The 13,521-nt window shown below is 45.5% G+C and overlaps 1 protein-coding gene across 1 annotated transcript in view; it reads left to right on the top strand.

The window, feature by feature from the left end:
• Positions 1 to 13,521, top strand: part of STAC (SH3 and cysteine rich domain) — a 249,134-nt gene that overhangs the window by 119,851 nt on the left and 115,762 nt on the right. The window lies entirely within an intron of this gene.

The raw sequence follows: 13,521 nt of genomic DNA, 5'->3' as shown, positions 1-13,521 counted from the left end.
GAAGGTCAAAAGAAACTCATTTTGCAATAAATGTTCGTTTCCCATTAATCGTACACTTTCCAAAATCCAATTTCACCCCTCCCCTCCAAATCTTCCCCATCACCCATCCCTTTCAAATCTTCCCCCTTGCCCCTCCCCTCCAAATCCTTCCCATCACCCATCCCTTTCAAATCTCCCCCCTTGCCCCTTCCCTCCTAAACTCCCCCCACACCCTTCCCCTCCTAGACTCCCCCCTCACCCCTCCCCTCCTAGACTCTCCCCTCAACCCCTCCCCTCCAAATCTCCCCCATCTCCCATCCCTTTCAAAACCCATCCCTTGTCCCTTCCCTCCTAAACTCCCCCCTAACCCCTCCCCTCATAAACTCCCCCCTTGCCCCTCCCCTTCAAATCTCCCCACCCTCATTTCTTCTCCATTTCCCCCCTTTCACCCCTCCTCCTCAAAGCGTCCTCCCCGCTTCTTCCCCCTTCCAACTCTCACCTCCATCTCCCCCAACCTTCTTCCTCACTCTTCCCCCTCCTCAAATAAGGGGCCATTCAAATATTACGTAACGCTATGGGGGGTGGGGGGGTGTACGGCCGAGCGTTACGAAGTGTTACGAGGGGGTGGGGGGGTGTTCGCATCGGCGTTACGTAACAGTAGTGATCTAAGTTTTTAAAACCAAAAGTGGGATTACTACTCATCCCATTTTTGCTGAGACCATGTTGATACTGAAGTCGAAGTCACAACTAGAAACCACATTTAACTGTATTAAATTTAGTACTCTTTATTACTCTTTATAATATTGACGCCACAACGAATTGTTTGTATAGCCTCTTATATTAGGGTCTCGTAAGTTATTCCAGTTCCCATGCGGGTTCGCGTGCTTCGGTGGTCAGTATCGGGGTACCGGACTCGATTGAATTGATTGCTCCTGTGGAAGTTGGAGCCCCTCAGTGTCGACACCATCATCGTCGAGCCATTCCAGGACCGGCTCGATCTCCTGGTACGCCACCAGGCACATTAGCTCCCACTGTCGTCGTGCGGCTAGAAGTAGAAGTTGAGGGGTTTGCCTTGGAAAATCCGTCGATTAAACTCTTATATAGCTTTTCTTTTATATTCATGGCCGCCATGCTGGAAATGTGTGTGGTTCATGCGTTTGCCCACCAATCACGCGACTGCCGACAAAATGGCGTTTCTTCGGAAGGTAAAGGTCACCCCAGCTTGCAACCCCACCTGGCGAATCGTTCATAATCACCTCAACCTATGGTGCACCGCAGTGCGCAAAACAGATGTTCTTTGCCGCAGCAACGATCGCGTGTTACTCTCGGCTGATTACTATTTTGCCGGTGCTCACATCTATTTCCGGGTTAGGTGTTCATGTTGCTTTGTTTCTGATTATTTTTTCTTTGAAATTTAAGAAGTGTAAAACAGTTTTAAACTATTTATAATCTGGATAAACATATATTGTTATGCTAGTTTCCTGGGATTATATTATATATCACATTATTTTATTTTGCCAGTAAACAACTACTAAAATGACTAAGCTCCTCCCCAACCCCCAACCCTAAATTCTCCCGTCACCCTCCGCCCCCCCCCCCCCCCACCACCATGTTTCAGAGGTTGCACTGGTCTGTGCAAGCAGTAGATCGCAAAATGTATATTCGGGGGGGGAGGGGGGGGGTGTAGTGACCGAACGTTACGTAACGCTTAGGGGGTGTATGGCCGAACGTTACGAAGCATTACGAGGGGGTGGGGGGGGGGGGGGTGTCAAATTTCGGGAAAAAAAGCGTTACGTAATATTTGAATGGCCCCTAACACCTCACTGTGCCTCACCCAATCACCATCAAACCTTTTGTCCGCCCCATCCTTCCCTTCTCCGAGCTATTCTGAAATCTCTGACACACCTTCAACAGCTCTCCCTACCTCTTCCTCCTCTTCCACATCTTACCCTACCCCCTCCCCCCCTGTTCTGTATCCGATGCTCCCCCCTCCTCTTCATTAACGGTATGGACCTCAAACATCCGGGGCCTTCGTTCAAACTTAACTGATCTCTCCATACAGGTTGCTTCTGACAAACCAGACGTGATCTGCTTAACAGAAACATTCCTCCTTCATGATTTTTTTTTTTTTTTTTTTTTGTATACTGAATCGAGGCTCGTGAAAGAGCTAACATTTACTTCACAAAGAAATCAACCAGACAAACAAAATATATAAAAAGAGGGAGCGGAAGACAAGATGGGGAGAGAAGGCGAAGCACACAAACACAACATTTGAGAGCAGGGAGATGTGTGGGAGGGAGAGGGCTTGGGGGGAGGAGGTGTGGGAAGGGGCGGGGTGGGCGAAGTATAAAACACAAGGACACCAAGGACTTCCAGGACAGAAGTTGGTATTTCAAAAAAGTGGAATTGAGGTGAAATTAGTGGGGGTAGAAAAGATCAAGGTTTTGGATGGGGGAAGATAAGAGATGGTGGTGAACAGCTGTTTTAAAGACCTGGAGGGTGGAGTGGGATTGAAGAGAGTGAGGGAGTTTGTTCCAGAGGCGGGAGAAAAGAGGAATGAAGGAGTGAAGGTGAGCAGAGAGTCTTGATTTTGGCAGTTTAACCATAAGATGGTTGCAGGCAGATCTTGTGCGACCTGTAGGAATATTTGTGGGACAGAGCCCAGAGAGAGCTGGGGGGGGGGGGGAGGAGGGGAAGGCCAGAGAGGAGTCGGTAGAAGACGGAAAGACCACCAACCTGCCTGCGGTGAGTGAGTGAAAGGCCCTTGGAGTTAGCTTCATCGCGGGAGATTCCAATGATTCTGAACGCTTTGGTTTCAACAGCGTGAAGACGAGCTTGGTGTGAGGCAGGAGTACCGGCCCAGAGGGGGGAACAGTATTCCATTGAGCTGCGGATGAAAGCCTTGTATATGGTGAGGAGCTCAGGTGTGCCAAGGAAGGACTTCGCATGACGGAGGATGCCCAGTCGGCGACTGGCTTTGGAGGCCAGATTTGAAATGTGGTTTTCCCAGGAAAGATCATGGCAGATAGTGAGACGCAAAAGCTTGAGTGACAGAACTTCTTGGAGAGGATTATTCAGAAAGTGGATGGGAGGGTTGTCCAGTCGGTCTTTTCGGAGAGACATCGTAAGAGTGTGAGATTTGTCAGGATTGAAAGACATGTTCTACTTGTTTGCCCAGTCTGTGATTTTGTCCAGATCTGCAGAGAGTTAGGAGGCTGCAGACTGCCGATCTGAGGGATGAAGAATGGAGCGACAGAGAGTAGAGTCATCAGCAAAGAGATAGAGAGGATTTTCAAGAGAGTCAGAGAGATCATTGATGAAGACCAGAAAAAGCACAGGGCCCAGAACACTGCCTTGGGGAACTCCAGCCTGAACAGGAAGAGGAGATGAGAGAAAACCATTCAGGGCCACACGTTGACTATGACTAGAGAGGAAGTCCGCCAGCCATGCGTGGAAATTTCCATGAATACCAAAAGAGGAGAGTTTGGTGAGCAGAGCGGGGTGTCAGACCGTATCGAAGGCACGTGATATGTCAAGGGAGACAGCTCTAATTTCCTGTTTGGCATTGAGGACCTCCATCCATTGTTGAGAAAGCAGAAGCAGCATGTCCAGAGTAGAGTGACCAGGTCTGAAAGCAAATTGATGATCAAAGATCAAGCCATTGGAGAAGAGGAAAGATTTCATATCTGAAGCTATGATGGATTCCATGACTTTGCTGATAATTGGGAGAATGCTGATTGGTCTGTAGTTGCTAGGATCTGTTTTTGCACCTTTTTTGTGCAAAGCGGTGATGTTGGCAGATTTCCAAGCAGATGGCAGATGACCTTGATCAAAGGAGAGGGTGAAGAGAACAGAGAGAGGGAGTGAAAGAGCGGAAGAACAGGATTTTAGGACCCGTGGGCTGATGCCGTCAGGTCCAGCTGCAGAATCAGAGGCAAGGGTTGACAGAAACTTTTCCACCTTGTCAGGAGGAAAGGACACAGAGTCCAGGAGCAGCTGGGTACGACTGGGTATGGTGGGTACAGAGAGGGATGGGTTTGGGACACAAGATTTAGAAGCAAACACAGAGTTGAGGCATTCAGCTTTTTCACGTGCGGAGTCAGCCGTGTGGCCGTTTGAGGTGAGGGAGGGGATGGAGGGGGAACAAACACCAGAAACAGATTTGACCAGACGCCACCAGGATTTGGAAGAGGGAGACAGATAAGAGAGTTCGGTCCTCAGAACGGAGAGATATTGTTTCCTGGCTCTCCTGAGGGTGGACACACACTTGTTTCTGGCTTTGTGAAAGGAAATGAGATTTCCTTCCGTTGGATTTGCTTTCCAGGAGACTAAAGCAAGTTGTTTCTGGGCAATAGCCTCACCACAAGAATCCGTGTACCATGGACGGGAGGAAGGGTATGACAACTGAAGACGAGATGGGTTAAATCTGTGCATGAGGGAGAGCAATTTACTTTGGAAGAATTCCCAGGATGAGTTGATGTCAGAGGCGGTGGAGATGGGAGACCAGTCCAGATGATTGATGGCTGCTTGAAGACCATGCCAGTTGGCCTGAGTGAAATGCCAGACTCGTCGACGCTGAGGAGGCTCTCTGAGAATGATCAGAGAGATGTCCACTTTAACAAGCACATGATCAGATGAGCCGATTGGAGCAGAAGAAGAGCAGCAGACGTTTTCAGGGAAGTTAGTCATAACCAAGTCCAGAAGAGAAGATGCTCCGTTGACTGAGATCCGGGTCGGGAAATTGACAGATTGTGTCGGTCCCAGTGAGTCGCAGAAGTCCCTTGCTGAAGAGCCATGGCTGGTGAGAGATGATGTCTCTGATTCCTTAGTATCTCTCCCGGGTTACTCCCTCCTCCGGTATGATAGACCTGAGCCTCACCCCGAAGGTGGGTTTGCTATCTTTATCAAAAACTCTCTTTCTCACTCGCCCTGCAATGCCCTCTCTCCACCTCACCCCCAGGAATACCTCTGGCTACGGCTTCCCCTTCGTTCCCACCTCTTGTTCATATGTGTGTTGTACCGTCCACCAAACAGTGATGACTCAATCTACATCTCACTGTCTGATAATATGGACCAACTTCTATCTTCTCATCCAAACTCTCTCTTCCTCATACAGTCACGTGAAAAAGTAAGTACACCCCATGTAAAGTTTTGACTTTTTCAACATATTTCAACATACAGCTATTTGATCTTCATTTCAACAATATTGATAGATAAAGGTGATATAATACAACAAATATCATGAAACATTTACATTTTGTAATCCATTGTATAATTTAAATAAACAAATGCAAATTTCGCATGTGGAAAAAGTAAGTACACCCTTGGCTCTAATAGGTGGTATTGCACCCTTTTGCAGAAACAACCTCAAGTAGGCGTTTCTTACAACTGTCCACCAGTCTCTGACATCGACTGGGAGAAATTTTTTCCCACTCCTCCATCCAGAATTCTTTCAGCTGTGCGATGTTTTAGGGGTTTCCTGCATGCATAGCTCGTTTCAAATCCCCCCACAACATCTCGATGGGATTTAGATCCGGGCTTTGTCTTGGCCATTCCAGAACCCTCCAGTTCTTTCTTTTCAGCCATTCATTGGTGGATTTACTGGTATGTTTAGGGCCATTGTCATGTTGCAAGGTCCACCTTCGGTTGAGCTTCAACTTTTCGACAGATGGCCTCACATTATCCTCAAGCACCCTTTGGTACAATGAAGAATTCATAGTGGATTATATGATGGTGAACTGCCCAGGCCCTGATGCAGCAAAGCTGCCCCAAACCATAATATTTCCACCACCATGCTTTACAGTTGGTATCAGGTTCTTGTGGTCAAATGTTGTCTTTGGTTTTCACCAAACATGTCTTCTGGTACTGTGGCAAAATAGCTCTTCCTTTGACTCATCTGTCCAGAGCACATTGTTCCAGAAGTGCTGGTCTTTGCCTAGGTGTTCATTGGCAAACTTTAGTCTTGCCCTGATGTTCTTTCTGGACAGCAAAGGTTTTCTCCTGGCACACCTCCCATGTAGATCAAATTTGTGCAGCCTCTTTCTAATGGTAGACTCGTGCACTTTGACATCAACAGTGGCAAGAGCTACCTGTCGGTCCCGTGCTGACATTCTGGGGTTCTTAGAGACTTCTTTCAGCATCTTGCGGTCTGCTCTCGGGCTGAACTTGCTGGGAGCGGCCTGGCCTGAACAATTTGGCAGTTGTTTGGAATCTTCTCCACTTGACCATGATCTTCCGGACAGTCGAATGATTGATTTCAAATTGTTTGGAGATCTTTTTAAATCCCTTCCCAGACTCGTAGTCATCTATAACCTTCTTTCTGAAGGCCACAGAGCGCTATTTTGATCTAGGCATGGTGATGCCGCACACTTCAACAACAAAGAGCAAATAAGTCTTTAAATGAGACAGGTTCCTCCAAGATCTTCTCTGACGATGTTCTAATCATTTGCACCTGAGCTGGTGCACCTGATTCTAATTTTAGGTATTTGAAGTAGTGATAAATGTAGGGGTGTACTTACTTTTTCCACATGCGAAATTTGCATTTATGTTTGTTTAAAGTATACAATGGACTACAAAATGTAAATGTTTCATGATATTTGTTATATTATATCACCTTTATCTATCAATATTGTTGAAATGAAGATCAAATAGCTGTATGTTGAAATATGTTGAAAAAGTCAAAACTTTACATGGGGTGTACTTACTTTTTCACATGACTGTATGTGGTGATTTCAATTGTCACCATGCCAGTTGGCTGGGTGTGGGTACCTCTCTCACCAGCCATGGCTCCTCAGCAAAGGACTTCTGCGACTCACTGGAACTGACACAATATGTCAAATTTCCCGACCCGGATCTCAGTCAACGGAGCATCTTCTGTTCTGGACTTGGTTATGACTAACTTCCCTGAAAATGTCTGCTGCTCTTCTTCTGCTCCAATCGGCTCATCTGATCATGTGCTTGTTAAAGTGGACATCTCTCTGACCATTCTCAGGGAGCCTCCTCAGCGTCGCGAGTCTGGCATTTCACTCAGGCCAACTGGCACGGTCTTCAAGCAGCCATCAATCATCTGGACTGGTCTCCCATCTCTACCGCCTCTGACATCAACTCATCCTGGGAATTCTTCCAAAGTAAATTGCTCTCTCTCATGCACAGATTTATCCCATCTCGTCTTCAGTTGTCATACCCTTCCTCCCGTCCATGGTACACGGATTCTTGTGGTGAAGCTGTTTCCCAGAAACAACTTGCCTTCGTCTCCTGGAAAGCAAATCCAACGGAAGGAAATCTCATTTCCTTTCACAAAGCCCGAAACAAGTGTGTCTCCACCCTCAGGAGAGCCAGGAAACAATATCTCTCCGTTCTCAAGACCGAACTCTCTTATCTGTCTCCCTCTTCCAAATCCTGGTGGCGTCTGGTCAAATTTGTTTCTGGTGTTTGTTCCCCCTCCATCCCCTCCCTCACCTCAAACGACTACACAGCTGACTCCGCACGTGAAAAAGCTGAATGCCTCAACTCTGTGTTTGCCTCTAAATCTTGTGTCCCAAACCTATCCCTCTCTGTCCCCACCGTACCCAGTCGTACCCAGCTGCTCCTGGACTTTGTGTCCTTTCCTCCTGACAAGGTGGAAAAGTTTCTGTCAACCCTCGACTCTGATTCCGCAACTGGACCTGACGGCATCAGCCCACGGGTCATAAAATCCTGTTCTTCTGCTCTTTCACTCCCTCTCTCTGTTCTCTTCACCCTCTCTTTTGCTCAAGGTCATCTGCCATCTGCCATCTGCTTGGAAATCAGCCAATATCACCGCTTTACACAAAAAAGGTGCAAAAACAGATCCTAGCAACTACAGACTAATCAGCCTTCTCCCAATTATCAGCAAAGTCATGGAATCCATCATTGCTTCGGATATGAAATCTTTCCTCTTCTCCAATGGCTTGATCTCTGATCATCAATTTGGTTTCAGACCAGGTCACTCTACTCTGCACATGCTGCTTCTGCTGCCTCAACAATGGATGGAGGTCCTCAATGCCAAACAGGAAATTAGAGCTGTCTCCCTTGACATATCACGTGCCTTCGATATGGTCTGGCACCCCGCTCTGCTCACCAAACTCTCCTCCTTTGGTATCCATGGAAATCTCCACGCATGGCTGGCAGACTTCCTCTCTCGTCATAGTCAACGTGTGGCCCTGATAGTGTTTCTCTCTTCTCCTCTTCCTGTTCAGGCTGGAGTTCCCCAAGGCAGTGTCCTGGGCCCTGTGCTTTTTCTGGTCTTCATCAATGATCTCTGACTCTCCTGAAAATCCTCTCTATCTCTTTGCTGATGACTCCACTCTCTGCCGCTCCATTCCTCATCCCTCAGATCGGCAGTCTGCAGCCTCCTCACTCTCTGCAGACCTGGACAAAATCACAGTCTGGGCAAACAAGTGGAACATGTCTTTCAATCCTGACAAATCTCACACTCTTACGATGTCTCTCCGAAAAGACCGACTGGACAACCCTCCCATCCGCTTTCTGAATAATCCTCTCCAAAAAGTTCTGTCACTCAAGCTTTTGGGTCTCACTATCTGCCATGATCTTTCCTGGGAAAACCACATTTCAAATCTGGCCTCCAAAGACAGTCACCGACTGGGCATCCTCCGTCGTGCGAAGTCCTTCCTTGGCACACCTGAGCTCCTCACCACATATAAGGCTTTCATCCGCAGTTCAATGGAATACTGTTCCCCCCTCTGGGCTGGTGCTCCTGCCTCACACCTAGCTCGTCTTCACGCTGTTGAAACCAAAGCGTTCAGAATCATTGGAATCTCCCGCGATGAAGCTACCTCCGAAGGCCTTTCACTTACTCACCGCAGGCAGGTTGGTGGTCTTTCTGTCTTCCACCGACTCCTCTCCGGCCTTGCTCCTCCAGCTCTCTCTGGGCTCTGTCCCCCAAATATGCCTACAGGTCGCACAAGATCTGCCTGCAACCCTCTTTTGGTTAAACTGCCAAAATCAAGACTCTCTGCTCACCTTCACTCCTTCATTGCTCTTTTCTCCCGCCTCTGGAACAAACTCCCTCACTCTCTTCAATCCCACTCCTCCCTCCAGGTCTTTAAAACAGCTGTTCACCACCATCTCTTATCTTCCCCCATCCAAAACCTTGATCTTTTCTACCCCTGCTAATTTCACCCCAAATCCACTTTTTTGAAATACCAACTTCTTTCCCGGAAGTCGTTGGTGTCCTTGTGTTTATACTTCTCCCACTCCCCCACCCCTTCCCACGCCGCCTCCCCCCAAGCCCTCTCCCTCCCACACATTCCCGATGTCCCTGCTCTCAAATGTTGAGTTTATGTGCTTCCCCTTCTCTCCCCATCTTGTCTACCGCTCCCCTTTTTATAGACTTTGTTTGTTTGTCTGTTTGATTTGTTTGTGTGATAAATGTTAGCTCTTTCACGAGGCTCGATTCTGTATACAAAAAAAAAGAGACTTTGTGATAACTTTCCGACTCTTCACAAATCGACTGTAAAGAGCTTGCATTCTACTGGAGGTGCCTGAATTTGCAATTTCTTCAGGATGCTGGCGATAACTCACCGACTCTTTGCGATAACTTCCCGACTTCGCAAAAGACACTTCCACTACCAACCAGTGTTGGATTATGGCTTAATGCCCTTCTGATGGATGACTCTGGATGCCAAACACCAGGGTGACAGTTTATAACGGGGTTGAGATTCCACCTTAGGTTAGACAACTAAAGGCAAGTCAGTGTACTTACCTCTCGGCTATTCTTCCAGCCTTTCAATCCTAAGTATAAGTGTTACTCATTTCGAGGTTTAACTTCCTATTGTCACTCAGATTAAAATAGGAAATGCAAGGAAATGCTCGATCATGATTACTCATCTTATGTAAACTAACTTGATCTGGTTATACTGCTTGACATCCCCACAAAAAGACTTGGCTTATGACGTTGGGATCCAAAGGTTCAAATACCATAAAGAAGAAAGACACAAAAAGCCTTCTCCATTTTGAAGTTTGAGACAAAAACATCATCATCATCATGAGACAAAAAGATGATTTCCATTCCAAATGCATCAGGAAACTCATCCATCAACAGGAAAACTCTGACACTGGCTGGGAAACCACAGAGAAAAGGCTCAATGTCTGTGCTGGGTTCATGGTACCAGACTTTCAGGATTATTTTGTGTGGAATGTGGAGGGTGTGGATGGGGAGTGTTTCACTAACCCCTCATATTGTATTTATTTGTGGAACGTTTAAAAACAACATTAATTCATGTAAAATACACTGATATTTCTTAATGCTCCTACAAGGATGCGGATAGCTGAATGTGCCAATTGAAAATTCCAGTGAAGTGTAAAGATGGAGGCAGAAATCTGATTACCCCACCCTCTAACCTCCTCCTCTCTGCTATCCACCTTACCTCCAATATTTTTGGTCATCTGCAAATGTATAAAGTTGACTCCTAACCCCACTATCCAAATCATTGATGCAAGTCATGAATAACAATGGTCCCATTACTGATCCCTGAGGTACCCCATCCCACTCACAGCCACTCTTTGCTTCCTATCACTAAGCCAATTTCCAATCCAATTAGTTAACCTGACCAGCTACTCCACAAGCCCTTACTTTACCTGGCTGCATCTGATGTGGTACCTCATCTACATATGGTGCTTTTCCATTGCACAGAACGGTACGGTAAGGCACTGTACAGTACGGCTCGGTACGGCACGGTAATCCCTGTGTCGTTTTTCCATTGCACAACAGAACCGTGAAAATAGGCGGAGTTATCTGAAGTGACAGAAAAAAAAGTGACGCGGTGGTGACGTAATTACCTCCGTCACCAAAGGTGGATGGAGGTTATGTTTTCACCTCTGTCTGTCTGTTTGTCTGTTTGTCTGTTTGTTTGTTTGTGAACAAAATATCTCAAAAAGTTGTGGACGGATTCGGACGACATTTGGCAGAGATGTAGTGTATGTGACAAGGACGAAATGATTAGATTTTGGTGAAGATCCGGATTCGGATGCGGCTACTAGAAATTTTAAGTGATTCTTCACCATTGGGAGATCGGGCCAAAAACGAAACATAGCAGGATATCTCAAAAAGTTATGGACAGATTTGGACGAAACTTGGTGGCCCGGTTGGGTGTCTGACAAGGACAAAGAGATTCAATTTTGGTGAAGATCTGAATATGGATTCGGATATGAGAATTATTACTCCCGCCAGGGAGTAATGCATTCGATCGTGTCCGTGTGTGCGTGTGTTCGTGTGTTTGTGAACAAGATATCTGGAAAAGTTCTGAACGGATTTGGATGAAAGTTGGTGGGACGATTGCCCTTGGGATAAGGAAGAATTGATTACTTTTTGGTGAAGCTCAGGATATTATTCCAGATCTAGGAATTTTTTGAAGGATTTTTTACCATTGGAAGATAGGGCTCTTTTTTTTTTTAACATTATCTTCTATATACTCTATATTTAACATTGTGATATGAAAATAGTTTTCATATTTGTTGTAAATGTAGTTTAAACTCGTGGTTATCCTTTAGCGCGGTGTATTTTGTGAGCAGCGTCGTCTTCAAGGTTCTTTTTTTTTTCTAATAAAGACTTATTCTGTCATTTTAAAACCACCAAAGTGTGTATTCGGTTTCCCCGTTTCATAAAATGTATCGTTTGATACGTATAATGATTTAAAACTGTTTTTTTTTTTTTTTTTTTTAACCTCAGAAGAGATATCAATATCATTATCAACATTTACCTCAGCGAATGTCAATCACGGTGTCAGTATTTGATGAACTTATAAATACTTAGGTGACATAAGTGTGACAAGCATGTGCACGGGATTCTTCCCAGAAGAATGAGTGGTCGCATTAGCTTGTACGGCTTAAAATGAGCGAGTTTTGTTTTCACGTTTGGGCCAGTTTTACATGTTGTATCCCTAAGGAATGAAACGAACGTTTTCCTGGCTTACAATTCTATTTGAAGTCACACATGCCTCAAAATACACTCACTTATATAGAATTTAACGCTGAATCCGAAAATGTAAGTGAAATTGCCTTGTTTTTTTTAAACATTATCTTCTATATATTCTAAATATATATCTGTGCAGTGTCTGTCTTGTGTTGTGTTGTCACTGAAGTACTCCCTCAAACTTTTGTGAAATCGTACTATTCCAACTTGACCCACGGCGGGAGTATGCGCTCTACTGAGTGGCGTTCTAGTTTTTAAAGTAATTTTTCACCATTGGGAGACAGGGCCAAAAACTATACATAGCAGGATATCTCAAAAAGTTGTGGACGGATTTGGACGAAACTTGTTGGACAGGTTGTGTGTGTGACAAGGAAGAATGGATTCAATTTTGGTGAAGATCCAGATCCGGATCCAGCTAGTAGAATTTTTTAAAAGTGATTCTTCACCATTGAGTGACATGGCCAGCCAGGTGGAGGTATGCTCTCAACTGAGTGACATTCTAGTTTCTCATGCGACACTAAACTGTAAACAGCAACTATGGAGGAACTTGAAGCTGTGTTTTACTTCTTCGTCGGGTTTTGGTTTTATCTGAACATTGGTTTTTTTAGCGAAATGCAAAAAAGAGAGAGGACGTGTTTGACAAGAAGCTGAAAGACGCCGGAAAGAGGAGACAGCTAAAAAGAGAAAGAAACTTTTGCAGACAAATATGAAGACCGACAACGAGGATTTGGGCCTTGTTCGTCGGCTCGGCACAAACAAAGAATACAGGTACAGTACAGGTACAATACAGGTACAGTACAATACAGGTACAGTACAGAATACAGGTACGTTAGCCTTCATATATATAGCTAGTAACACATTACGACTACCTTTCACTTTCTTCCTGAATTGACGATTGCGATTGACCAATCAACGGTCTGCAGTATTGCGAGCTCCACCCATAGGTCGCTTGGTACCTATCCATATCAGTAGCCAAATTTAGCACGGGTACTTAGGTACGGGACGGTTCGCTTGGCAATGGAAAAACGAAAAAACGGATTTTGGTTACAGTACAGTACAGTACGGTACGGTACCGCAGTGGAAAAGCACCAATAAACTACATCCATTCCAGTTCTCTCCTCCACCCAGTCAGAAACAGCTTCATGGAAACTCCAATAAATTTGTTAAGCATGACCTATTGACCCCCCATTAGTAAATCCATGCTCACTACCTTTAATTAATTTGTAATTATTCAAACTAGCAGCGTACCTGTCTTCGACGGGTTCGTCGATGTCTCACCTCAAATGAGCAATTTTTTGAAGTGTGTCTTGGTAGAAAAGGGAATTCAACGTAAAGTGGTGATGTTGACCATGACACGTGGTACATTTTTACCTTGTCTGGCGGGCTTGGAAGAAGTACTGCGTTAGTGATTAATATTCACAAATACTCTGCCATTTCATACCAGATCGGTTTGTAAATGGTATCATGCACAGCTCCAACATTTTGTTGTCAACGTGCCACCGGCGATATAAGTGGTTGTACAGGTAACTATGCCCTGATTACCTCCACAAAATTTCGTGAAAACGCCCCAACTCGTTATTAAAATACAAGAT

This window comes from Myxine glutinosa, chromosome 7, assembly GCF_964187855.1.
Source record: "Myxine glutinosa chromosome 7, kmMyxGlut1.1, whole genome shotgun sequence".
In the NCBI taxonomy this organism is placed as follows: Eukaryota; Metazoa; Chordata; class Myxini; order Myxiniformes; family Myxinidae; genus Myxine; species Myxine glutinosa.
The sequence above is the reverse complement of the archived record's forward strand: the minus strand, read 5'-3'. Positions and strand labels throughout refer to the sequence as shown.